The 26,951-nt window shown below is 45.4% G+C and overlaps 1 protein-coding gene and 1 pseudogene across 1 annotated transcript in view; one reads left to right on the top strand and one right to left on the bottom strand.

Annotated features, from left to right (window-relative positions):
• The window catches only part of LOC109495639 (collagen alpha-1(II) chain-like), a 169,134-nt gene that overhangs the window by 71,444 nt on the left and 70,739 nt on the right, over positions 1–26,951 (bottom strand). The window contains exon 5 of the mRNA XM_045048628.1: positions 6,859–6,923. The gene's annotated coding sequence lies outside the window, so the exon portion shown is untranslated. The remainder of the gene's footprint in view (positions 1–6,858; positions 6,924–26,951) is intronic.
• Positions 4,622–6,685, top strand: LOC123382739 (annotated as a pseudogene).

Genomic DNA, 26,951 nt, shown 5'->3' with positions numbered 1-26,951 from the left:
TCCATATTAGAGCCATAAATACCCATTATTGTAACAACCATCTCCATGATCTCACACATAGGTTCATTTCTCCCTCAGGCCACTGTCAGTCCAACTCTGGCAGCTCTCCTTGGAGGCTCTCTTCCAGGTAGTGACTCAGGAACCCAAACTCCTTCCATTCTGTGGTGCTAGAATCTGAAACCAGTGGTGACTGAAAATAATGCGGAAGGGAAGTGAAGCTGGGCTATTGTTTAAGATATTTTGAAGGGGCAGGACTAGAAGTAGCTTGTATTCTTCTGTCCTAATTTTTTTTGGGGGGGGGGCCCAGAACCCTGTCACATGACCCCAACCTAACAAGGAGGGAATAAAACGTTCCTGAATGTGCAGGACCAGGAAATGGGATTGATGAGCTTATCGTTCCCCTTCCTGCATGATAATGTGTCATTATTTGAAACGTGTCATTGACTCCCTACTGATGATTGACCAAACTGAGAAAAGATTACTTGTCTTTTCTCCATCACCAACAAGATTCGTGGACAATAGGACATCTTATTTTTATGTTAAAAATAAAAACAATTTTTTTTGAGAGAGAGAGAGAACGTGCAAGTGAGTGAGGGGCAGAAAGAGAGAGAGAGAGAGAGAGAGAGAGAGAGAGAGAGAGAGAATCCCAGGAGGGGCAGAGAGAGAGAGAAAGGGGGAGAGAGAGAGAGAGAGAGAGAATCAGGGCTTACTCGAAATGGGGCTCGAGCTCACCAGATGTGGGACTTGAACTCACGAACCATGAAATCATGACCTGAGCTGAAGTCAGATGCTTAACGACTGAGCCATCCTGGTGCCCCACAATTTATATTTTTAAAAAATTATATATATTATATTAAAGTTTTTTATATAAAAATAAAAAAGGTCAAAGCACTTTAAAATTATTTATGAAGAATTTAAGGCAAGTATAATTTTCTTCCCACTTAATAAACAATAGAAAATTAGAATAGTGAGAGGTTTCACAAGACCCACCATGGATCATCCAACAAGCTACCAGAACTTTGGCTTTGAAAGATAACCTTCTCTGACCAAATCTGTATAACACAAGCAATTAGTGTGTAAACTGGCCGTAAATGACAATTAGTCATGACCATGCATGACGGAGATGGCTTAGTCTAAGTGAACTGGTTATTGGCACTCGCTAATCACTCCAACTCTCCTCAAGTGTACCTCAGCCCAAGGGGACAGAGGACCTGATCCACCAACAAGTAGTAATCAGTGTGGTAGTGTAGTGGAAAGAGCCGTTTTGAGTGAAACAGATCTAGGGTCCTGTGCAAGTAATTTGAACTTCTCTGAAACTCAGTTCCCTCATCTCTCATTTGTGAAATGGGGGATATGCTGTATACTATTGTGAGCATCTGAGATACACACACATACACACACACACACACACACACACACAGCATGGCTGACATTCAGGCAATATGAGCTGGTAGTGGTATTCTCAATGGTCAGTGTTCATGCTGTACTAGGTTTTGACTATTTTAATATCATCCCTGAGTGTACTGAATAAGTCTACACCTACCTACTTATTTATTTTTCTTTCTTTCTTTCTTTTTTAATTTTTTTTAACGTTTATTTATTTTTGAGACAGAGAGAGACAGAGCATGAACGGGGGAGGGTCAGAGAGAGAGGGAGACACAGAATCTGAAACAGGCTCCAGGCTCTGAGCAGTCAGCACAGAGCCCAATGCGGGGCTTGAACTCATGGACCATGAGATCATGACCTGAGCCGAAGTCGGCCAATTAACCGGCTGAGCCACCCAGGCGCCCCTACCTACTTATTTATTTAGGCCTACAACAGGCCTATCATTTTTTTTTGGCATTATGCAAGATACAAAGAAATTTAATTTAAGGCGTAGACCCGGTCTTCAACCCAGTCCCGAGGCCCACCATGTGAAGGTAACTAGAAATGTGGCAGGAACTCAGAGAGGGAATTCATGTGAGCATTGGCTGCACAAGTCAAAGAAGGTTCCACGGAGAAGGTGATTCCATGAGTTTGGAGGATGCTGGAGCTTGGGGGACGCTTCTGCATAAAGCTTGGTAAAGTAGAGAACACCGAGGAGACCAGTCAGACAGGAGAGGATAGCAACTAAAGAGAAATGAACTTTATCACCAGTGCTGCACATTCATGCGGAGTAAAATGGGTACTTGATTTTTATATCAAAAAGGGCAAAATCCCCATCCCAAAGAGATCATTGCATTTCCAGAGGGTACTGACAGGAACACAGCCATAATGGATTCCAGTAATTGCAAACATTTGTACAAAGAGGAAAATGTTAAAATGTATACCTTCTGTACGATTTTGAAAAGGTATGGTATATTGGGTATTTTTCCAGTGCAACAATCCTTGTTTTCCTATTTCTCTTCCCAAACGTTCTCTTTTCAACTCCATACATGCTACTACAACAGAGCCATGCCAAGTACTTGGGACAGGGGTCTAGCACATAGTAGGCACCCAAAGAATGTTTGTTAAATGTTAAGTTGTTTCGTAAAGTTCTGAAAAAGTTTTGTTTGGCAGAATTGCAGCTTTTCTGTAGTCTTCAAATCAGGCAAGGTGAGTGAGTAGAAGTTTGCCTCCTTAAAAACGAGACAGTGAAGACTGCTGATCAACTCTTACATGGAGTTTATATGAATGCACAAGGAAGGAAATTAGTAGATGCTTCGAATGATGATTATCTAGTGACCAGAAAGGCAGACAGCCCAGGAAAAGCTCATCTTTGAAGGTTTTAACATAGTCATTGTCTAAGTGCCACTTTCCCAGGCTCAGCACACACTGGTGATGCACTTGAAGCTTTGATAGGTCCTTCAGCAAAGCATCTTCCTTCCCTAACGCTTTTCCTAAGTTCCACTTAATGACTGAATGACTTAAGATAACCAAGGTGGGTGATCTCCAACCCATATCTAACAGGTGTCATTTTTTCAATTAAAGTGATACAATTTTCCCCCTTCCTTTAAACCATGATTCATTATGGTTGTCACCATCAAATCAATGCTTCCCAGTTTTTAGGTGATGGGTAAATGCCAATAAGAAAAAGGAAGTCATTGCCCAGCATTTATCATCAAATTAGTATTTCTTTTTGTGTACATGAGTGCTTAATAAAATGATAACCGTGAAAGCTAAGCTTTGAGAAAAAGGGACTTCTAAATTTCAAAAGTTCCCTTTACATGAGCAAAACCATGCTTTGAGTAACAATATGGAATTTTACAGGAATAAAAAGTTTAGAATATGACATAAGAGGCATTCTTACCTGCTTGGGAGAAAATTGGAAGTTATTCTGGAGCAGGGAGGAGGAAGAAATGGAAAACCCAACAACAACAACAGCAAAAAGGAACCTAGCCAGTTATGTATATCCCTGACCTCCCATGCTACCCACACTAGAAATTCCCCAGAGCAATAGGGCTTGTTCTTGCCTTCCCATGAACATACCAGAATTTCAATCCTGCTCTCCCCTCCCCCCATGTCTGCCTTTGTATTGAAACCTCAGCAATATGGTACCACTGGCAGGTGGGTTAACCTGGCTGAGGGGGTTGTTTAGGTGCCCTGAAGTAGAGCCTCTGGCTTCTCAAGGCTTGTACTTGGTGTCCGTGGAATCCAGAAGTTCCATAGGGTCCTGTGAGAGGCTACAGTGGTACTGAGATGCCAGGGGACATGCAGGGATCTGTAGTTGGGACAAGACGGCCACAGAGTGCGAGGACTCCACCACCAGAAGCGAGTGGCCAGGACCAGGGGCAGGATTAAACACAAACCCCAAGAGACCAAACGGAAGAGCCCCTTCTTTGTGGCCACCAGCCCAGGGTACCCAGGGAACAGACCGGACCTGTCCTGCAGCAAAGACTAGCAAGGACTTAGAGGTAAGCCAACCCAAGCTTCTCTCCCCCACCCACCATGGCAGTGCTACGTAAGACTCCTCCCAAGCCCAAATGCTACCTATAGCTTGCAGGTGGGAAGGGAGTAGAGAAACCCTGAAAGACTGACATTTACCCCCAAAAAGACTATTGTTAACACAAGAAAGGGTTGCCTTTAATTGTCAGGTTTAAGTCCCGTCTGGTTCACCTCCACTTCCCGCAAGAAAGGGACGAGGGATCCGAGCAACATGGTAAATTACATCCCAAAGCAACACGCTCTGTGCTTGTAACACAGCTGAGTGTAGGGCACGTGATTTTTAACCCCGACTCTACTAACGATGCAAAGTTGCTGGTCAAAACGCCCAGAAGCCCTCCCCATGCTTTAAGCGACGTCATGCAGGTGAATAGAAATACGTGTCACGTCATCTACATCCTATAGTTTTGTAAGGCTTTCCCTGTAATGTTAAACCTAAAAAACTGTTCTGATAGTCCAACTGGAGGGAGAAGATGTAGTCACTGCATTTCCGCTTAAGAATTGTTATTTCCTTACCCTCAGGGGAGAGAACAGAGGCACGCTCGATCTTATTACATTCCGCTGATATTTCATCATTGACACATTGGAGGTTTGTGGCAACTCCTCATAGAGCAAGTCTTTCGGTGCCATTTGTCCAACAATTTGCTCACTTCGCGTCTCGGTGTCACATTTTGGTAACCCTCACAATATTTCAAACCTTTTCATCATTACCTTTGTTATGATGATCTGCGCTCAGCGATCTTTGACATCACTATTGCAATTGTCCTGGGCTCCCGTGATCCATTCCCGGATAAGACAAGCAAACTTAACAGACAAATGTTACTATGTCCTGACTACTCCACCCAGCAGCCGTTCCCCATCTCTCTCCTTCTCGTCAGGCCTCCCTAGTCCCAGAGCCACAACGGTATTGAAAGTAGGCCAACTAATAACCCTACGATGGCCTCCGACGTGTTCAAGTGAGAGGGAGAGGTGCGCATCTCTCTCTTTAAATCAAAAGCTAGAAATGAGTAAGCTCAGTGGGGAAGGCATGTTGAAAGCTGAGATAGGCTGAGAGCTGGACCTCTTGCACCAGTTAGCTGAGTTGTGAATACAAAGGACAAGTTCTTGGAGGAAATGAAAAGTACTGCTCCAGTGAACACATAAATGATAAGAAAGGGAAACAGCCTTATTGCTGATACGGAGAAAGTGTCAGCGGTCTGGATAGGAGATCAAACCAACCACAACATTCCGTTAAGCCAAACCCTAATCCAGAGCAAGGCCCATAACTCTGTTCAATTCTGTGCAGGCTGAGAGAGGTGAGGAAGCTGCACAAGGAAAGTCTGAAGCTAGCAGAGGTTGGCTCAAGAGGTTTAAGGAAAGAGGCCGTCTCCTCAAGATCAAAGTGCAACGTGAAGCAGCAGGTGCTGGTGTAGGTGCTGCAGTAAGTGAACCCGAAGATCCAGCTAACTCACTTAATGAAGGTGGTCACACTAACAACAGGTTTGCAACGTAGATTAAAACAGACTTCTATTGGAAGAAGATGCCATCTAGAACTTTCACAGCTAGAGAGAGAAGTCCATCCCTGGCTTCAAAGCTTCAAAGGACAGGCTGACTCTTTTGTTAGGGGCTCAGGCAGCTGGCAACTTTCTCTTAAAACCAATATTTTTTACCATTCTGAAAATCGTAGGGCACTTAAGAACGATGCCTGCTCTAGAAATGGAACAATAAAGCCTGGATGACAGCACATCTGTTTACGACATGGTTTACTGAATATTTGAAGCCCACTGTTGAGACCTACTGTCCAGAAAAAAGATTCCTATCAAGAGATTACTGCTCATTGACAATGCACCTTCTCACCCAAGAGCTCTGATGGAGATGTCCAGTGAGATTCATGTTGTTTCCATGCCTGCTAACACAACTTCCATTCTGCAGCCCACGGACCAAGGAACAATTTCAATGTTTAAGTCTTATCATTTAAGAAATACATTTTATAAGGCTATAGCTACCACAGATCATGAGTCTCCTGATGAACTTGGACAAAGTCAATTGAAAATCTTCTGGAAAGGATTCACCAGTCTCGATGCCATTGAGAACATTCATGATTCATGGGAAGAGATCCAAATATCAAGATCAACAGAAGTTTGGGAGAAGGGATTCCAACCCTAATGGATGATGTGAAGGGGTTCAAGACTTCAGGCGAGAAAGTCACTGCAGACGTGGTGGAAATAGCAAGGGAGCTAGAATGAGAGGTGGAGCCTGAAGATGGGACTGAATTGCTATAATCTCGTGATAAAACTTTAAGGGATGAAGGGTGCTTCTTAAGAATGAGCATGAAAGGGTTTTTTGAGATGGAGTCCACTCCTAGTGAAAATGCTGTATAGATTGTTGAAATGACAACCAAGAGTTTGGAATATTACATAAACTTAGTTGATAAAGAAGCAGAAGGGGGGTGCCTGGGTGGCTCAGTTAGTTAAGCATCTGACTATTGATCTCAGCTTAGGTCTTGATCCCAGGGCCCTGAGTTCAAGCCCCGTGTTGGGTTCCCTGCTGGGCATGAAGTCTACTTAAAAAAAAAAAAAAGTTGGAAGGGTTGCAGAGGATTGATTCCAAATTTGAAAGAAGTTCTCCTGAGGGTAAAATGCTATCAAACAACATTATGTGCTACAGGGAAGTCATTCATGAGAGGAAGAGTCAATCAAAGTGGCAAACTTCAGTGTTGTCTTATTTTAAGAAATTGTCACAGCCATCCCAGCCTTCAGCAAGCCATCATCATCGAGGCAAGACCCGCTATCAGCAAAGATTATGACTCACTGAAAACCCAGATGATGGTTTCTGTTTTTTCAGCAAGGAAGTCATTTTAAATTAAGGTATTTACATTGGGGTGTTTTTAGACATAACGCTATTGCACACTTAATAGACTACAACATAGCATAAATATAACTTTTATGGGTACTGGGAAACAAAAAAAAATTGACTCACTTTATTGAATTGTTTGCTTTATGGCGATGGTCTGGAACTGAGTCCACAGTATCTCCTAGACACATCTGTGACAAAAAAACATAAAGTCATACACGTGGTTGTGCTAGGAATCTCGATTTGTCATTTAGAAAAATTACACATCTGAAAGTCACGGGAAAGAGATTGTTTGCTACATGTTGTCAGAGACTTTGCATGCACTCTCTTATGTATCCCTCAAACCACCAGGTAAATCAGGTGTTATTCTCATATTATAGATGAGGACACTGAAACTTTGATTAATAAATCAAGATTTACTTTTCCAAGGCCACCAAAGCTAGAAGGTACCAGAACTAGTATTGGAATGCACCAACAGGACCTCAGTAGAACCCTCTCTGTTCCACTGCCTCGCCCAGGGTCTCACACTTCTGCCCAGCGTTTCATACAGAGATCTGCCTGATGATGACACCCCTGCTGAACACAGCAGGCTGATGGCCTCCCGTCCCTTGGAAACGGACACCGCAATGTTTTATCAAAACTGCCAGCCTCGGAATTTATCTGGCGTAGCAAGAACCAGAAGCCCACGCTATCGCCCTCCTAAGTTAGGAGACTTTTTCTTTTTCCTTCAGATTCCCTATTTTGATGGTAGATGAAAGGAATTATTTCCTTTTTCTCTCTGATGGCCACTCTTGCATCCGTTCCAATTAGTGCGTTCCATTCTTTGAAGACAAGCCCAAGTTGCTTTTCTGATCCCTCAGCTTCTCAGGCTCCTGTCTTAAAGACCATTGTCTTGACAAATCAGAAGCAGGAGCGGGGAGCTGATTAGCTGGGCTGCTCAGCCTCCCCCAGGTGCCTTCAGATACCTACCTGTTCCCTTAGATGCTGGACATTTCACAAGAAGCGTGCACAAACCAGAAAGTGAGGTACCAGGACGACCTGCAACACCGACCTACAGGACCATTTGAGGGGAGCAGGCAGGTCTTCAGAAGCTACTTAGAAAAATGCTTTCTAGTATGCAGGCATCGCATCCTGTGGAGCCTGAAGCATGCGGCAAGACAATTATGGTGGGCTTTCTGAAGTCGTGGAAAAGACTAAAAATGGCCAATCCCTCAGGACATAAGGAAATATAGGCATCGAGCCAGTGGAAACCACGAAGTAAGCCAGAAAGAAATGAAAGCTTTTCTGCTTTTCCTTACTATTCCTTTCTACATTAAAAGCCAATTTTACTAGCATTTTGTCAGCCAGAGTCCTTTGCAGACAAATACCTCCAAATTCCCAGACCAGTGACAATGGAGATCCATAAAGATGTTTTAAAGACTGTCACCTGAAATGCCTTTGTGCATCATTGATACAAATTAAATAGCGTCTGGCATTTTTTGAATGATTGAGTAATGATACTTACTTTATGAAAACGGGTAATTCATATTTAGAATGTTTAGAACGTTTAGTTAACAAGAATACTTGACTTACGGGACACCTTTGCGACTGAATGAGCTAAGAATCGACCAGCTGGTATCATGAAAACCCACGTGCTTCAGAATTAGAAGGACAAGGTTGCCTCCCAAATGTGATCATTTATTAACTGCGTGACCTTCAAGTCCTTTGAACTGTCTGCACCTTACTTTTCTCATTTACAAATGAGGGTAATGTTATCTTCCTTTCCAGTTGTTAACGCTTCTATGAGGCAGACATGTGCACGTGCCCAACACATACCTGCCCACAAGAGAAACTTAACAAAGACACCTGCAATTTTTTTAAAAACGTTCTAAGTTTATGTATGTATTTTGAGAGACAGAGAGACAGCATGAGTGGGGTGGGCAGAGAGAGAGAGAGAGAGAGAGAGAGAGAGAGAGAGAATCCCAGGCAGGCTTTGCACGGCCAGTGCAGAGCCTGATGTGGAGCTCGAACACACAAAGCGGTGAGATCATGACCTGAGCTGAAACCAAGACCCTTAACCAGCTGAGGTCACCCACGGTGCCCCAATACACCTGCAATTCTTACGATGATGATATGTTTAATACTGCTGGTATTAGCGATTTCATATCTAATTCTTCCCTTGTTCTACCAGCCTCTGTCCACCCTTCCATTTTGGCATTACATACCTCCCCTGGACCTGAGAGTCTTCCCAAAGTCTATGGTTGGCCCCTCCCTTTCTCATGCAAACAATGAAGAGTTGTTTGGGCATATCTGAGACTCTCCCTGGGCCGAGTTCTCCCCTCCGCAGAGACACCGCCCTCTGCCCTCGTCTTAGTTTCCCCCATCATTTCCTCTTTCTCTGGGCCAGACCTGGATAAACTTGTGGTTTCCTTCCTTCGAGCTCTCTGGAGAGCTGAGTACTGCACACTTGAAAGCCTAAAAACTTGTCATTTCCACCTTGAACCAGTGGCTGACCTAGCCAGACAGCCTGGGAAATGAATTAGTGTCCTTAAGCAGAGGCAGAATGTGAGCAGTGACCCAGCTCCCCTAAGCAACTATGGAAACTGTCAAGCGGTAGTTAAAGTTCCCTTTTTCCCAACCCCTTTAATTATGTTGAAAACTATGTCATATTGTTTTTGAAAAAGTTAATGAAATAGTAGGTAAAGGTGAACCAAGGAACATAATTTACTTGGATTTCCTTGCAAGCTTTTGATAAGGTCCCTCATAAAAGGCTATTAAGGAAAATAGATGACCAGAGGGCTATGGGCAAAAAGTCTTTTTGGTGTATTAAAAACTGGTTAAGCTATTTTAGAAGGAAGAATCACTGACACTGGCTACTTCTTGGAGTGGAGAGAGGTTAATCACAAGCTGTCCCCAGTGTTAGTATTTGGACTTAAAGTGTTAGGACAATTTATAAAGGAAAAGAAAGCAAAGTTAATCAAAGACACAAAATGATTAGCGTGGTATGAACTTTCCAGAGTGCTTGGCATGAACGAAGTCTCCTTGTCCATCACCCGGGAAATACAGTCCCCGAGAGGGAACTGGGCATGGCCCAGAAAAGGAAACTTCCAAGGATGGGGACTAAGTTCTGAAAACCCTTGAGAGAAAGACACACCAAAAATAAATAAATAAATAAATAAATAAAAATAAAAATGCTTTTCATTTGGTGGCCCAAGCGCAGCGGGGTCTGAGACTGGAGGGAAGGGCGTAACAACCTTGCGAGCGTCCTTCCCACCCTCCCAGCAGATGGTGGTTTAAGGCCATGAAAAATCAGAAATGAGAGGCATGGGTGGAAAGCATTTAAGCAGTATGAAGACACCATTTTGCATGCTTTTCATTCCAAAGTTGTAAAAGAATCATTCTATTGGTGAAGGAGAGCCAAAGAATGTAACCGGGAATAAGGCTCCCCTGGGTAACTGTTGTATGCGACAAGACACAGCGAAGACGTGTTTACCACCGACTCTCGGGGGTGACGGGAAGAGCTTCATTTCTGCAAAAGAAGACAGACCTTCCTTTAAAGTGCTTGTAATTAACCATACGCTTCTCCTCACAGTTAGCCCCAGTGCTGTTCCCCACCCCCCCCCCAAATATTTTCACTGTAAAACAGGGCAGAAGGAGTTACACAAATATGTGGATGCTGAGGAGGCAAAGCCCAGCTCTTCTCCCAGCCACGGCCCTCATTAATCTTTGTGACACTCTTTATTGAGTCTCACCTGTGTTTCTTCAGGATCACAAAGCCCCCCATGCCAAAGTCACGCAGCAATCCGTGGCAAAGTTAACTCTAGTCTTGGTTGGCCAAGCTTCTTTTCTTTCGCCTAGTCAAGTCATGATTCTAGTTGATATATAGGGTGCTGTTTGCATGGCAGGAATGCCTTTATTTTGAGAGGGACAGAGAGAGTGCATGAAACAATATACTGGACATAAAAATACTCCTCTCGAAGAATCCAGCAATAGACCCATACAAATATAGTCAACTAACTTTTGACCAAGGTGCAAAGACAATTCAATAGAGAAAGGATGGCTTTTCCGACAAATGGTTCTGGAACAATTGGTACGGGAAACAATATTTTTTTATACTAAAAAAAAAAAAGAAGAAAAACCCCCAATACATGCCGTATACAAAGATGAGCAAAAATAGATCATAAATGCAAATGTAATTGTAAAATTATAAATTTCTAGAAGAAAATCAAGGAGAAAATCTTTGCAATATTTGGGTTAGACAAAAAGTTCTTAGATCCAACAGCAAAAAAGAAAAAAAAATGGATAAAATTAGACTTGATAAAAATTCAAAGCCTCGAGACCTGAGTCATAAGCAGGAACTGAAACAAAAAGCAAACCTTTCATTTTTCCAACGAGACTTAGCGACATAAAACCTTTTCTCAGGAGCATAAGACTCGGAGTGAGCAACTAAATTGAAAAATGGCAGCACCTCAGCTAACTTTTCCCCAAAATGGGTCAGGTAGAAATTAATGGCTCTTTCCTCTGCTTTCCTAGCAATTTGTGTGCTTTTATAGTACTTAACACGCTCTATTGTCGTTAATTGTCACGGACTCATCCCATCTCAGGCACAGATGTCCTCACTGAATTGTGAGCTCCTCGGGGGCAGGGCCAAGTATTATTATATCTGTGCACTCTCAGAACCTAGCAGAGGAGTGATACAGAATGTGCAGTCAATAGATGTTTGAAGAATAAAAGAAAGGAGGAGGGGGCGGGGGAAAGCAAGAAAGTGCGAGAAAGGCATTGTGAGAAGAGAGAAAGGGAAGGAAGGAAGGAAGGAAGGAAGGAAGGAAGGAAGGAAGGAAGGGGAAAGGAAAGAAAGAAGAAAGGAAAAGGGGGATGGAGGGAGGGAGGGAGGGAGGGAGGGAGGGAGGGAGGGAGGAAAGGAGGGAGGAAAAAAGAAAACTATGCCTGGGGTGGAGGAAACCGGGACCCACAGGGTCTGCTAGAAGACAGGGCAATGTTTGGTGTGGGAAGGGGCAGCCGAGGGCCAGCAGGATCTTCTGGAGCCCTGTAACCCACATCCGCCCACGGTCGCGTGGCCAGGCCACTCTCTCTGAAATCACCACCACCCTTTGTCCCTGACGCTGCAGCCCCAAAGTCGTCAGGAGCCATTGTGTGGTTCAGCGCAGGGCCAACCACCGCCAAGGCAGGAGGAGGGAGGCTGAGGCTGCTGGCTAGTGCTGCTGGGTCTGCTCCCTCCGCTCCCCGGCCACAGGCCTGGGTGTCAGAGCCAGAACCGGCAGGTCAGGGTGGCGAGGAGCTGCTGGCATGGCCGGCCTCTCACATTCTCTCCTCTCCAATGGCCCCGGCCCGGCATTGCTGGGGAAACGGGAGGGGCCCGGCAGCCAGCAGCCCAGAGTGAGAACTTCCTTTTGCCAGAGCCAGCTGCTGGCTGCCATCTGGGCAGGGGCAGTGCCAGTTTCCCAAATCTGCCTTCCCTCTGGAAAAGGGGGAGAAAACTCTGTGCTGAGAAGATAGCTTCTCCCTCCATCCTGAGGCTCTCAGTTAAAAACCCAACAAAACCAGCCTTTGAAAAAGGAAGGAATGGGAAATGCCTCTCGTTGGGCCGTTTCCAAAGGAATTCGCTTCTCCTGGGGCCTTTACGTCCAAGAAAAATCTCTATCCGCCCTCCGTGTCCCTTGGTTCTTTTATTTTACTTAGCGATAACCTTTACCCTTTAACAATCGCATCTCCTCGTTCGCACAAATAAAACGCCGGTATCCGTGGGTCCTTTTTATTTGTCACGTAGGGGTGGGATCACTGGCATAAGCTGAACATTCTCTGAGAGGTGTGATTTAGTCTTTTTCCTCCGCTTCCCACCATAAATAACCCAGCACCTCCCCTCAGCTGGCGCTCAGTGGACGCTTTCTGATGGGTTCATATATTCACCGAACGCATATTGAGCACCTTCTGAACGTTGGTGAAAACTCAAAGAGGATCCGGCCCCTGTTCTCAGAGGTCAGCCAGTCAGGCGGAAACATTCCCTCAGGTCCTCCCGGATGTCAGCTGCGGTGTGCCAGCCCTTCGACCACATGTTATTTACTGTGCCACCGCTATGCTCCCAGGAGGCAGATGGGAAGAGTTGGCACCTGCCGGAGCACAGAGCTGAGTAGGTCCTCCGCGAAACCAAACGCGGGCAAACTCTATCCAGGGGTGAGAGTCTCACCGTGGACACTGCCCAATCAGAACAGATCCCGGGTTTATGTTTGTTTATTATTGCTTTAGCTCTTAAGTCCTTCCTCTCCATCTTGACACCCCCTTCTTAGCGAAAGCACAGAACCGACCCAACATCCCACCACGGCCAGCTGACGGACGGACGGACGGTCCGACGGTTACAGGGAAGGAGGCGCCTACGGCCACAGGAGGCCCTCACCCTCACGGAGGTCCTCAGGGCGGGTCTTCAGCTAGGCTTCCCACCTTCGCTGGCATCCTGGTTCTGAAGCAGTTCTAAACACGCTTATTGTTTCGTGAAAGCAGGGAAGGTCTGGAGAGTGTGGCTGGCTCTCTGAAATAGACAGCTTGGTCCCCCCCGGCTCTGGAGCCTTGATGTTTTGCCTGTTTGGGGGACAATCGGGCACCTTAAAAAAAAGTGGTTCACGAAGTCCTAATTCACAGGAACAATGCTATCTTGCCTTTTAAGTGTTTCCTAAGCTGATCTACAATAATGAAAAATATAGGTAAATGCAGTTTGCTTAGGAAGGAGCCCGTAGTAAGCAGTCGTTGTTTAATGAATTTGAATGTGAACGATCTCCTTGGTGCCTCATCTTAGTTCCTGGGATAGGCAGGGCAGGCGCAATCAGTTCCCATGCTGTGGCCCAACACAGGTAACTAGCCTGTCCTGGCTGATATAGTAGGTGACAGAGCTAGACCAGAAGTTGGGTCTCCTGACTTCTAATCCAGCGTTCTTCCCCTAAGCCAAATTATTAATGGATAATATGAACTTCAGCATCCCCAGTGAGGATGATCCCCACTTGAGAAACGAAATTAAGACCAGAAGCTGGGCTGACGGATAGGCAGACGGAGACAGAGGGTCTACTGGCTAAGAGCACAGGCTTTGGACTCCTGGCGCTACCCCTGCTGACCATGTGCCATTGGGCAAGTTAACCAGTCTCTCCAAGTCTCCGCTGTGTGATCTAGACAATGAAACAACCCCTTTCTCACAAGGTTGCTGGAAGACTGAACGGGGTAACATAGGACCCTGACCACAGGGTCCAGCCTAGAGCAGGTGCTCAGTACACGATAGTATTCATTGTTATTTTTATTATTTACTTCTGAGGAGGTCACTTCTGCTCTCAGGCCGGGAAGCCCTCCCTGGGGCTGTTTTTGACTGGTCTGAGCTCCCAGGAGTTCCATTCTCCTGCATGAGGTGGGAGAGAGCCATTCATTCACATAGGTATTTTTCAGTGTGACATCTATCTGTGTTTTTCCCAGGAACTACGTTTGTCTGTTTATTGGGTACTGACTCTCTCTAGGCATCTTCTCATACCTTAGAAATACTAATTCAGGGGCGCCTGGGTGGCTCAGTCGGTTAAGCATCTGACTATTGTTTCAGCTCAAGTCATGATCTCAGAGTTCATGAGATTGAGCCCTACATCGGGCTCTGCGCTGACAGTGCGGAGCCTGCTTGGGATTCTCTCTCCCGCTTTCTGCCCCTCCCTCGCTTGCAAGTGCTCTCGCTCGCTCTCTCTCTAAATAAATAAATAAATAAATAAACTTAAAAAAAAAGTATCAGTTCAGCTCATCTTCACAACCCTGTTAGGTAGTTGCTATTATTATCCCCATTTTACAGAGGAAAACTGAGGCACAAAGAGGTCAAGTCACACATCTGGGAAATGGCACAGCCAAGATTCAAGCCAGGTGGCCCAGCCACCGAGCCGGTGTGATGACCCACGATACCAGGTGGGCCTTCCCTCCGACAAGAGATACGCCTTAAATCAAAGAGCTGTGAGCAGAGTACCTTTCTGAGTCTCTTAAATCTCACTCTGAAATCTCTGTCCACCAAAGCTTGGGCAGCACTGGAGTCTCTTCTTAGAGGTTTCTAGAGCCCTGAGGTCCGATGAGCCAGAGCCACTGAAACTGACAGACTTGCCTTAGGGTCCTAGTTGTAAATTTTTCACCAAAATCAATTTTTTTTTTTTAAATTTTTTTTTTTTCAACGTTTATTTATTTTTGGGACAGAGAGAGACAGAGCATGAACGGGGGAGGGGCAGAGAGAGAGGGAGACACAGAATTGGAAACAGGCTCCAGGCTCTGAGCCATCAGCCCAGAGCCCGATGTGGGGCTCGAACTCACGGACTGCGAGATCGTGACCTGGCTGAAGTCGGACGCTTAACCGACTGCGCCACCCAGGCGCCCCTACCAAAATCAATTTTTGAAGTGCTTAAAAGGCATAGTTAGCTCCATGGCCGACCCTGGGCTGAGATATTACGAGGAAAGGGCTCTCTGCCCTTTGGGGGCCTACAGTTAAGGAAGACAGGACAATTGTGGATGCGCATATGCAAATGCCAATGGACAGAAGGCATTCAGATAGACTCTGAAAGGATCACAGGGATGGAGGGGACTTTGTCCAACTCTGAAGGCAAAAGCAAGCCCTTGGTGGAATATGGGGGAACGTGTTCCATGGAGAAAAATGCAGGCAGAGTGAACACAGGTTTGTTGACAAATCCCAAAGTTCTAAACCCAGGGGACACCTCCTGGCTTGAAGGGGGAAGTTTCAAGGCAAATAAAAGGTAATCCTACTTCAAGACAAGAGTGGTCTTAAGAGGTGTTTCAAGAAGGGACCAGACCATGCACCGCCACTGAGAGGACAAAATGTCCTACTCACAAGCCCTCAGGTCTCCCCATTAGGCCCAGACTCACATGCATAACAGGCTCACGTGAAGCTCTCACAGGGGACTAGGCTGTTGATTTAAAAAAAAAAAAAAAAAACAACGTATGAGTTTTATCTCTTTATCTCCTCGGTTCAGAGGGGAAAAAAAGGACACAATCTGTTCTCCCAGTGGGACATCTACCTGATTAGATGTCATAAAACAGAGTAGTCCTTTAGTTAATAATGGTTGGAATACCTCCGACCCACAGTTACTGGAAAGAAAAAAAAAAAAAAACACCTAACTACAGATAAACTCCCTAGGGCTTCAGATCCGTTTTGCAATAAGCCGTGTTATGAAGGAAACCTGGCCCCAAAAGATAGTTTGAATGCAAAATAAAGATAGTTCACATGCTTTGAAGCAGATACAGGGCTCCTGTGGAAGCACCAGAATCATATTTTTGGAGGATCATTATATTTCCTGCTTCAGACTTTATTTGGGTCCTACCGTTCTTTTATACATCCCCTATTTTTAGTCCTCAGAGGCACCATGTCCTGCCAGGCAGGGGCCTCAGCGGGGCAGGTCTGGGCAGGAGGGGTGAGGGTTGGGTGCCTGGAGAGGCAGGAGAGCTGGGCAGGGAAGAGGCAGTCGGACTCCAAGGAGCAGGTGCGGTTCTCAGGGCCAGACAGGCAGGGCCTGGGGAGCCTCAGGGAAAAGCTTAGGGGAGAACCGTGGGTTTAGGGACAGGACTCCAGGGTCCAGGAGGCCAGTGAATTATCAGGAAGAGTGTAGAATATGAACAAAAAAGAGGCGGGCAAGGACTCTGAGTTCTGTATACACCCTGTCACGAAAGAACAGGCAGGGGCTCAAATGCATGGGTTTGAGAACCTTGAAGACATTTGCTAGGTGAAATAAACAAGTCGCAGAAGGACAAATGATGATTTGTCTTATATGATGATTTCTCTTATACGAGGTATCTAAAATAGTCAAATTGACAGAATCAAAGACTCAGACGGTGGTCACTAGGGGAGGGGGAAATAGAGAGTTACTAACAAACCTGCATAGTGTCAGGTAAGAAGATAAATAAATTCTAGAGTTCTGATGTACAACATCGTATCTGTAGTGAACAATACTGTATTGTATACTTTAAAACCTGTTCAGAGAGTGGGTCTCATGTCAAGTGTTCTTGCCACAATCACATAAGTTTTTCAGAAAGCACGGGTTTAGGCAGAAGAGATACGGGATGGGTTTGATTCAGGCAAAGGGCAGATGCACCTGACTTGCGACTCCTACAGCAGAGGCCCTTGGAGAAGCAAACAAAAACACCCGTGGTCATTAAAAAACCCTGTAAAAGAAAACCTTCATCTTTATTTACCATTCATTCATGATCCCTCTAATTCTCCACCATGTAACTATTGATGAAGATGCAAAAAAAAAAAAAAAAAAAAAAAGAAGAGAAAAAAAGAAAAAGAAAAAAGAAAAAAAGAAAGAAAAGCACAGTGTCTTCCAAGTGAGAGTTAGCCAGGAGACATTCTTTATCTGTAGGGATTTTTGACTGATTCTTTATCTGGGTGATGGGCCCCATCTTCTAGACTGGTCTCCAGACTCCCTTTGGTGTTGGGTAAAAAGATACCCTGAAATTCTTTTATGACTCCCAGTCACTTCCCACTATTTCATCCTTGTTTGGCATTTATCATTTTGTGTGTCTCCCAAAAAAATAACACAATGAAGCCAGGAGGAAACGCCATGGCACAGGAAGGAGCCATACAAAGCAAAATCCAACAGATTTGACTCAGTCATCCAGTTGTCTTTATTTCCAGGTAGAACAGGCCTACCTTTCTTCTCTGTGGAATCCTCTTTTTCTTCCTACATCCTTGTCCTGACCCTTCAACCCCTTAATGCAATCATCATATCTCTACTTGTGTCTCCTGAAACCTTCCTCTTCCTGACCTACATGTGGTCGAAGGAGGTCAATGGAGAAATGGGGAGGAGTCGGACCTCAGAAACAGGCCCCAGATAATTCAGGTCCTATGTAGGAGAGAGGCTGGGAGGAACCACATTACTGAGGGCGGAGGTAGGAGGTAGCGTGCCATGATGGTCATATTCTGGGAAGTGGATCTCATAAATCCCCTCCTGGATTGGCCCAACTTTGTATGAAGGAAGACACAAAAGGAATTAGAGAAGAAGAGAAGTCAACTATAGTAAAAAGAGAAGTAGAAGGAAGTAAATGGCTGAGGCTTGCAGGTCTGAAGGCCAACCCCCAGAGAACAGAGGGGGCAGGGGCCAGCTAATCACAGCACCTCACTCCCTGCATTATGATGTACACAGACCAAGCCTTCAACATTTATCTGCCTGTGTATTCATATCCCTTCTAACTTGCATGTGTTATGCTAACTAATGAAAACATACAGGCGATTCCCCACTGGTTGGCAAGCATTAATTGAGAACCTATGTTGCCCACAGCCCTGGAGGACGCACTGAGAGAAATGGAGGCTGAGACAGGACAGATGTGGTCCTGGTCTTCCAACTGGCCGAAGAAGGGATGAAACAAAACCTTGTGATCTATAGCTTGGTGGAATGGCTCGAAGAAAACCTTACTCTTTTCAGCAATGCACTCTCCCACTGAAAGAGTTTCACTTTTGTTGAAAAGATGCTGGCCTTCCCGGGCATTAGGATCAATTCTGAAGAAATTCAGAAGAAAGCGAAATTTCTCTGAAAAAAGAAAAGGAGGAGATACGCAGCGGCCGCTTCAGGGAAAGTTTCAGAGAGAGGGAGAGGGAGACCCAGAGGCCCATGACTGAAGAGGAACACTTTCACCAAGAGAAGGTGAAAATGGCGGCCTTTATTTATTGCTGGGTGTTGTATCATGTAGCGTTCTCCTTCATCTCCCCATAAGTCCCAGCCAGTTTTACATTATTACTCACTGATGCTCTGCGGGTTGGGTCTGTTTTGAGGGGATGTGGTAAAGCCTGCAGTCTGACCTCAAAACGGTCACAGGCAAAGGCAGAGGGTTCTCGTGGGAGAACAACTACCTATGAATTACATTGAGGGCGCATTTTCAGCAATGCGTTAGCAAGTTTCGATGTGAAACGCATGTGCTCAGGAAGTTTAGAGTTAGAGAAGTAACCTGAGGATGGGTGGATAACCAAGGCAGTCTTCCTGAAAGTAAATTTTGAACCTAATGTCTCCTAGGAGACAGATTCAGGTCACGAGCATACAAAGGCACTTGTGTAACTTCACAGAAACCCAAAAACACACACGTTGTTTCCTGACCTCAGCTCAAGACCCAGACATGTACACAGACAGACATGCACGTGTTCTCAGCTATGCCAGCGCCTACCATGGAGGAAAATTCAGGAATGCAGCAGCTCATATATCCATACACACCACGAGGTATCATGTGGCATTTTTAAGTCTGCAAAAGTGGCCGTTGCTCTCACTGAGATGTGGTGCCCAAAGCGTTCATTAGCATTAAAACCATGTCACTGGCAACATGCGGAAGAGTCAAATTTATAACACGTTAGACAGTTTTAGTAGCAAATGCAAATACATAGCAGAGAAGGTTGGGCACATGCCCCTCGAAACCATCACTTCACAAAGCTAACATGGGTTTAGGTGTTCCACAGAGAAAAGCCATCTGATCTAAGCCCCATCCAGAATCATCAAAGGCGGAACAGAAGCTCTGGAGGGCACAAAAAGTCAACTCGGAAAATAAGAAACACGAAGAGCCAATGAAGTGTATATATTAAGTCAGCCTCGCTGGAAGCTGAGGAAATGCAAATAAAAATGACATGATGTAATTTTTGCCCTAACATGCAACTCTTAGAAAGACTTTAAAAGCTCAGTATTGGTTCGGATGGTAGTGTGCAGGAAGGGATTCTCTCCCACAACATTAGGGACTGCAGTTTGGTACGTAACCCTCACAGGAGGCCGCCTCTACCAAAAGCCCTACACAGGAGCACACCCCTGATCCGTAAGGCCACTCCTAGCTCTGCATCTTGATGGAATACCCAGGTAAGGGCGTAGAGACATCGTACTGGTGACATATGAAATCTATGATATATGAAACATAGAGTGAAAAATTAGAAATCACCTAAATACCTAGCACAAGGAGATTGGTAAATGAAGCACGGTATCCGTTCAGTGAAATATCCTCATTTCGTATGAGTGAAAACACACTATTAAAGTGTGTTCCTCTATCCCTATTAAAGGAAGAATGTAAGGTTTCATGACGTAGAAAAATGTCATATAATGCATAGCAAGATGTTGTGAATGAGAAGACCAGATTCCATACACCGTATAATATGATAGTCTTTGTAACGACAAAACTAGTTAACATATTTGGTGGTTAAACCAGAATGGAAGCTGTTAACCATTATCTAAAACAATGCCTGTCTTCAGAATCAGGCAGCCTAAATCCGGAGTCTTTACTCAAACACTTCTCTGTACATACACGTAGAGAAAAGTCTGGCAAAATGTGCACCCACACGTCAACAGCAATGTATCGGACAGCTCTGGGTGGTGGAATTACTCCAGGTTTTGTTTTTCCTTCTTACTTGTCAACTTCCCCAAATTAATTTATTTTAAATGTATATAAATATTACTCTTCGAGGAGATGCACTTTTCTTTAATAAAGGGTTTCTCTGACCAAAAGCAGAAGAAAATTAGAGCAGAGGAGAGGGGCTCTCAGGGAGAGGGGAAAGATGAGGACTAAGCAGAGTGACTGCAGATCTCCATCGCCAGGCCCAAGGACCTGGTAGAAAGATAAGGCTTTCATTTTCCAAAACAAGGGAGAAAATTTCCAGAACCTGCAATCGCCCTCTTAACGCCCCCCCCCCGCCATGTTCTTTCCTGTGTCCTTCAGCCCAAAAGGATTCCAGGACACTTCCCTGGGGCTGCCACTCACCCCGATACACATGGTAGGACACGGCCGTCACCCCGAGGACACAATCATGCAGGTGCCACTGCTCAACAGACGTTTCTTGAGTTTTGTGCTGGGCATTGAGTGACCATGACAGGTGCAATTTAAATAAGAAACAGTCTCTGCCTTCAAGAAACTCAGAGATTGTTGGGGAGATGGGTGGAAAACACACTATTAAAGTACACTTGACTCTGGGGCAACATTGGTATGCACTTCACAGGTACACTTGCCACCTGGGGTTTTTTCAATAAATACAGGACGGTGCTATAACCGTACTTCTTCTTCCTTCTGATCTTCTTAGTAACAAGATCTTCTTTTCCCTAGCCTGCTTTGTTGCAAGAAGGCAGTATGTAAAACATACGCAAAATATGTGTTAATCAACTGTTTATGTTCTCAGTAAGGCTTCCCGTCAATAGCAGGCTATTAGTTGTTACGTTTTGGGGGGGGGGAGCCAAAGGTTCTATGCAGATTTGGGACTGTGTGGTAGGATGGCACTCTTAACCTCCATGTTGTTCAAGGGTCAACCGTATTACAGGGCTAATAGGAGGAGGTTCGGGAATGGTACAGGAGCACAAAGGGAGGGCAACTAATTCCTGTAACATCCTGTAACTCACCTCTGTTATCAGGCTCATTTCATTCTATATTTTAATCGTGTGCTTTCTCATTCATCTGTCCAACAGTCGATGAACTCCTTGAGGACTGTGCTGTCTCTCCCGTGCACACCTGGGTCCCGGTATCTGGCACCGAATAGGCTACTTAATCAGCAGCTTTGCCTGAGTGACGGTCTCCAAATGGAGGTGGCTCGGTTGACGACTTCTCCAGTCTGGCCCACCGAGGATCAGGGCAAGGGAGAGGCTATACCCAGAAGAGAGTACTCGAGAAATCTCTCCGGCTCACACAGAGTGAACCCGGGGAACAGATAAGAAGAGGAAGGAAGGAATTCCTAGGCCTAGCGAACGCAACGTTAAAAAAAAAAACAGCTGATTTGTTCTGGTCAAAATAGATGCGGCGGCAGCAAAAGATGAGTCACGAAGGGCCTTTTAGTCACACTAAGTTCATATTTTGTCTTGCCAGCTATGAGGATTAAAGGAGAGAGGCGGAGAGATGCGGTCAGATTTGGTCGTAGGAAAATCACCCTGGTAGAACCATGGAAGGAAACGCCAGGAAGAAAGAAAAGAGGCAAAGAGGCCAGTTAAGCCAGGAGATTGCTGCAGAAAAGCATCCAGGAAATAATGAAGACCTGGATGAAGCAGGTGCTCCAAGGGTGGGGAGAAAAAGACACCCCAACGTTCTTTTCCTCTAGGCCAGCTGGAAACCATTCTCAGGCGTGCACAACAGTTAGACCTTGACACTTGCATGTAAAAAAAGGCAAAGACGATCTTGAGGACCCAGCCATCCTGCCTGTTCAGCAGCACCAATCCCCCAAGGCTTCACACCGCACTGGCACCTCGAAGCACACCCCTCCCACAGGCAGGAACGAAGACATCCAGGCAGCCAGAGAAACACTCAGAAGCAGCAGCAGAGGAGGGAAAAGTACATTACAGAGCCCAGCATCTGTGTCTAGCAGCTGCCAAGCAACCTCCATGTGTTCCTGCAGCTGTCGGCGTGATAGCAATGGAAGACGGAACAGAAGGACGAAAAGAACTTTCGGCAACAGGCTCTGAGTGCCAGGCAGGTGGGTGGGCTCCGGGGCAATCGAGGCCGATCCATTGAGTGATCCGAGGAGCTGCTTCCTTCGCTGGAGAATTGCCTCATCGGTTGCTTTCGTTTGATTTCAAGGCCCCGGTCTCCATCTCTCTGAGGGGGCAGTATGGTCCCTATCACTTTGTGTTCCAGTCAGTGAATCAAAGTTAAGTACGGTGGGAGAACTGTTTGAAAAGCCCGTGACCTCCTCACTACCAAGCAATCAAAGAGATGATCTGGGGTGTCATCATTCAACCAAAATAGGGAATTACTGGTTTTTGATACTCACCCGTGGAAGGTGGGGGGGATTGAACCAGGGTGATTTCCCAGTCATTCATCCATTAATTCAGAGCTTATCAAGTACCCACCAAACACATAAGAACACCCTAGGCTTTGTGGCAACTAAAAGAGACACGGCAGGCAAAATAGTAATGCTTGGGATGTTTGTCATGCTGTACAACTGACAAAGAAGTTCATCCATTTTTTGTTCTACAACCAGAGCTAATGTTCAATTGTTTGCAGGGTACGTGTTCTCCAGATATTTGCAGCCACTGACTATTCTGATTGGCCAGTACCCTTATGAGCCAGTTGTTAAATGCAGCATTTTGGAGACCACCCCTCCCCACAGCAATGCTGCAAGGTCATATTTACATTCTTAAAGTATCTGGCTGGTGACCACCTCCTAGGGAGCGGCAAAGTCAGGTTTATGGTATAGATAGAAGAGGAAGACAGCTACGAAGTGAATCTAGGATGATGTGAAAACAAGTGCCTGATGATGTGGGGCAGACAGCAGACACAGTGATGGAAGGATCATCAGGCACTCAAGGCAAGGTTGATGAAGGATGTCACTCTGTGGGTGGGGTTTGATGGCCGCTACAGGCCTTGAAGGGAATTTCAGATTTGGATTCGGATTGGGCTTTGGTCATGATTTGGAGGGCAACAGGCCCTAGAGACAGAACCCCTGGGTTCAAAACTCAGCTTGCTATGTATAAAATGAGGATGGCAATAATGGTATCTACTCAGGGGCTGGTTGGGGAATTGGGAGATAATCTAGGTAAAGTGCTTAATAAATGTTTGGGGTTACGATGTGCTTTCACTTTGTACATGGCGGGTGGTAAATACCCTTTCTGCAAAGGCTCATCATTTCCCACATGCAAACACCCTCTGAGAGACATCACCTCTGGCTGATGATGATCTGCGAAGAGCTAAACAGGGAAGGAATTTATTGACAAGTATTTCACAGACTCGCCGGAAGGCTTGAAGAACCGGGCAAGAAAATGTGCAAGAATCCAGGGAGCCCAGACGGCCAGAACCATGGGCAAAGTCAAGCCTGAAAACCCACCTGGGGAGAACGTCCCGGCCACAAGTCACGGTGGACACTGCTCTCAACACCTCCACCACCACTGTCTTTTAATCTTCATTCCAGAATCACGGCCTGGAAGGGGGCATCTGACTGGCGGGTCTAAGGTACATGCCCACACCCTACCTGCCACGGGGCAGCAGGAAGCTAGCTTCTGGAAGTTCAACTTTTCTAATGCAGGAAGAGTTTGGCCTCCCACCAAGGCTCCTGCATCAATACAGTATCCTCATGGATACTAGATGCTAGAAAGGGGTTCAGATGCTGAGCATCTTAAAAACAATTGTCCAACATACCATGCTATACCCCCTCATGAACAAATTCCTGCCTGCCCCTCCAGTCCCAAAGCCCAGGGCTTCCTGACTTAGGACTTCACAACCCAGCAGGACTGAACTATTCTTACTTATCGAATGCACCATACTTCTGCAGGCCACCAAGGAGATTTCTTGAATGTTCTTTATCCTTCCTCCTCCACTCCTTCAACTGCTTACAATCTACAGAAAGCTTCCAGACGCAAATAACACTTCTGCCTACTCTGGTAAGTTTCCTCTGACCTCTATGGTTGGATTAGCTGCCCTTCTCTGGGTTCCCACGGCATTCAGCATATACTGTCCTTATCCCTCTTACTACATTGAATTGAAATCCAGGCTGCTGAATGATCTGGTCTAGCCATTCTCAAGCCTTAGAATCAGAAGTATCAGAGTCACCTGGAGAGTTTGTGAAATAAAGCACAGATTCCTAAGCCGCATTCCGAGAGTTTCTGACTCAGTCCTTCTGGAGGAGGGTCTGAAAATGTGTGTTGCTAACAAGTTTCAGGTGATTCTGACATTTCACTGATACTCCTGGCCTAGGATGCACACGCTGAGATCCAGTGATCCAATGCACTCTTTAAACCAAGGGGTTTCAACTAGTGGTGATTTCTACCCCCAGAAGACATTTGGCAACGTGGTGGGACATTTTTTTGTTGCCACAGCCAGAAGGGGGAAGGCTACTGATATCTAATGAGACACCACACCCCCCTAAAAAGAATTAACCAGTCCCAAACATCGATAGTTTCGTGGTTGAGAAAGCCTCCTATAGACTGTAAGATACTTAAGGGCAGACATACAACTTCTTCAGCATTATATTCCCACACCTCACATGTCATATAATCCGCAGCGTTTGCTCACTTGGTGGTCACTCAACTGAACCATCTGAATGGACTGTAACTATATTGTTTTAACCCAATGTTAAAAACAAGTCTGAGAAGTACAAGGGCACGTGGGGGTGAGTATACTGGAAGCAGTCCTAAAAACACATAAAACCAAACTGTTGAAAGTGAAGTCACCGGAGAATGATCATCCAGACTTCTTATCGCCTGGTTCATCTTTCAACCCCACACAAACACCCCTCTTTTCATTCCCTAGGGAGCAACTTCTGCTTTCCAAGAGCTTCAACTCATCTCTTGGAACAGAGGCAAAACCCTGGCATGTGGTCACACGGTTAAAGATGGCATTTTCCAACCTCCCTTGTGCAGTTAGATGTGGCCATATGAGAAGGGCCTGGTTGAGGGGACGTGAGTGAAAGTCTCAAGTGCAATTCTGAGTCATGTTTTTAAAGGGAGGCATGCGCCCCCTTTCCCTGTCCTTCTCCCCTTCTTCTTCTTTTTTTTTTTCCATTGTGAACGTGGTGGTGAGCCACCTTGGATCAAGGAGAGATGTGCCATACCCTGGGGAGGCAAAGCAAGAAATCAGCATGAGGCCTCTGGAAAATCTCAAAGAGCAAAGCTGTCATATGAGCCCTGGAGCACCTTCTTCCAGACTGTTCTATGGGAAAGATTTGCGTTTCAGTTACATGTAACCAAATTCATACCCTAACAAGTATTACTTATCAAACTTCAAATCCAGTGACTTGTTCATCACCAACATAAATGTCTGGCCTCTGGAAAGCTAAGAAACTATGGAAACTATCCTGTGTAGTGAGCCTTCAGCAGGTTCTAAGTACTCCTGTCTTCCCTGCCTCAAACCTTTCTCCACCCACAGTCCTGAAGATTCCTGAATGCTTACTCTCAGAAAAAGCTAAAGTTTCAATCCGTGTTAAAATATAAATACCCCTAGAATGGAAACCCATAAGCCTGAGGATAGATCCAGACCAAATCCTGCCAAAGCGACCCTACCATGAATACCTGCTAAACTTCAACACTCTCGTTACATTTGGGGCTGGCCTTGAGGCCAGTAGGGGCTTCCGGGCAGAACCCCTACCAGAACCCAGGCAGAACTAGGGAAGAATCACTTGTATTATCAGGTGAGTTCCACAAAGTTCCTGTGTCCTGTCCACGGGGTAGTGGCAGGATAGGGTGAGCTTCCTTTGGGAGAAAGAAGGCAGAGTTGCTCTGGCTGATGGATGGTATTGTGCCCTCCCCCTTTGTCCTTGGCCAAGTAGACACTAATTATCTTGCAGTCGCTTTCCTTTACATTTTAGGAACTGGTGAATTTTACCCAGAGGCTGTAGTAGATGTAGCATGCCCTGAAGTGAAGGAATCTATATATTCTATCAATCTCTATAGCTTTGTTTTAAATGGCATTCGGTGATTGAAAGCAAGACATCATTGCCCTATGATGATGAAGCTACTGGTCAAGTCCCCTCTAATAGTTTCTATGTTACTGTTAAGTCACAACACTCCCTGTACTTTTTATTCATGCAAATGAAGTGCAAATCAAATAAAAGCAAACCGTCTGTCAACAGGTTGGTGTAAATAGCAGATTTCTTCTTTCCTCCCTTTTCAATAAAGAGCAAACGAGGACAGAAAAGAAACAAGATGGTGCCTTTTGTATTTGTTTTAATAGTTGGGTTTTGGTTTTGTTTTTTTTTTTGGTTTTTTTGGTCTGCTTTCCTGTCCTTCCCCTGCAATAGGGCCTGAAAGGTCACAAGATAAGTGTTTTTCATTCATATCCCTGAGCTGTAGGTATTTGGAGATGATAAAAAATGCACTTTTTTGTTCTCCGTTTTCATTGGGAGGCCTCCTGTCAAGATGCCCAGAATAATGCTTCTGGAGCAGATGGAGAAGGTGCACGAAGCCATGCTGGGAAACCACGTTCCCAGAAATGGTGTTTGTGTCAGCCCTGTTCTTCAACAATAAGAGCTGCCCAGGGGAGCCGTCTACCACGTCCTCTGTACCCAATACATGCGTCCAACAGGACCTTGAACCTTTAGCCATTCCTAGTATTTATTAATTTGGCACCTGCTTCTAGAGACCTCATATTTTTCAGCCTAAAGCCAACAAGGCTTTTTCACCTGATAAGGCTTTGGCCTGATGTTGGTGTTGAAAAGAATCTTGAGACAGGACCCACATCTGCAGCCAAGACAGATGGGTCACCCTGAGGACAAGACACTGTAGGTAGCCCCAGAAAGCTATTCAAGAAGAGCACTTGTCAAGTGTTGGCAAGCCCCTCGA

Source organism: Felis catus, chromosome F1 (assembly GCF_018350175.1).
Source record: "Felis catus isolate Fca126 chromosome F1, F.catus_Fca126_mat1.0, whole genome shotgun sequence".
NCBI classification, from domain to species: domain Eukaryota; kingdom Metazoa; phylum Chordata; class Mammalia; order Carnivora; family Felidae; genus Felis; species Felis catus.
Note: the sequence above shows the minus strand (reverse complement) of the source record. Positions and strands in the feature narration are given on the sequence as shown.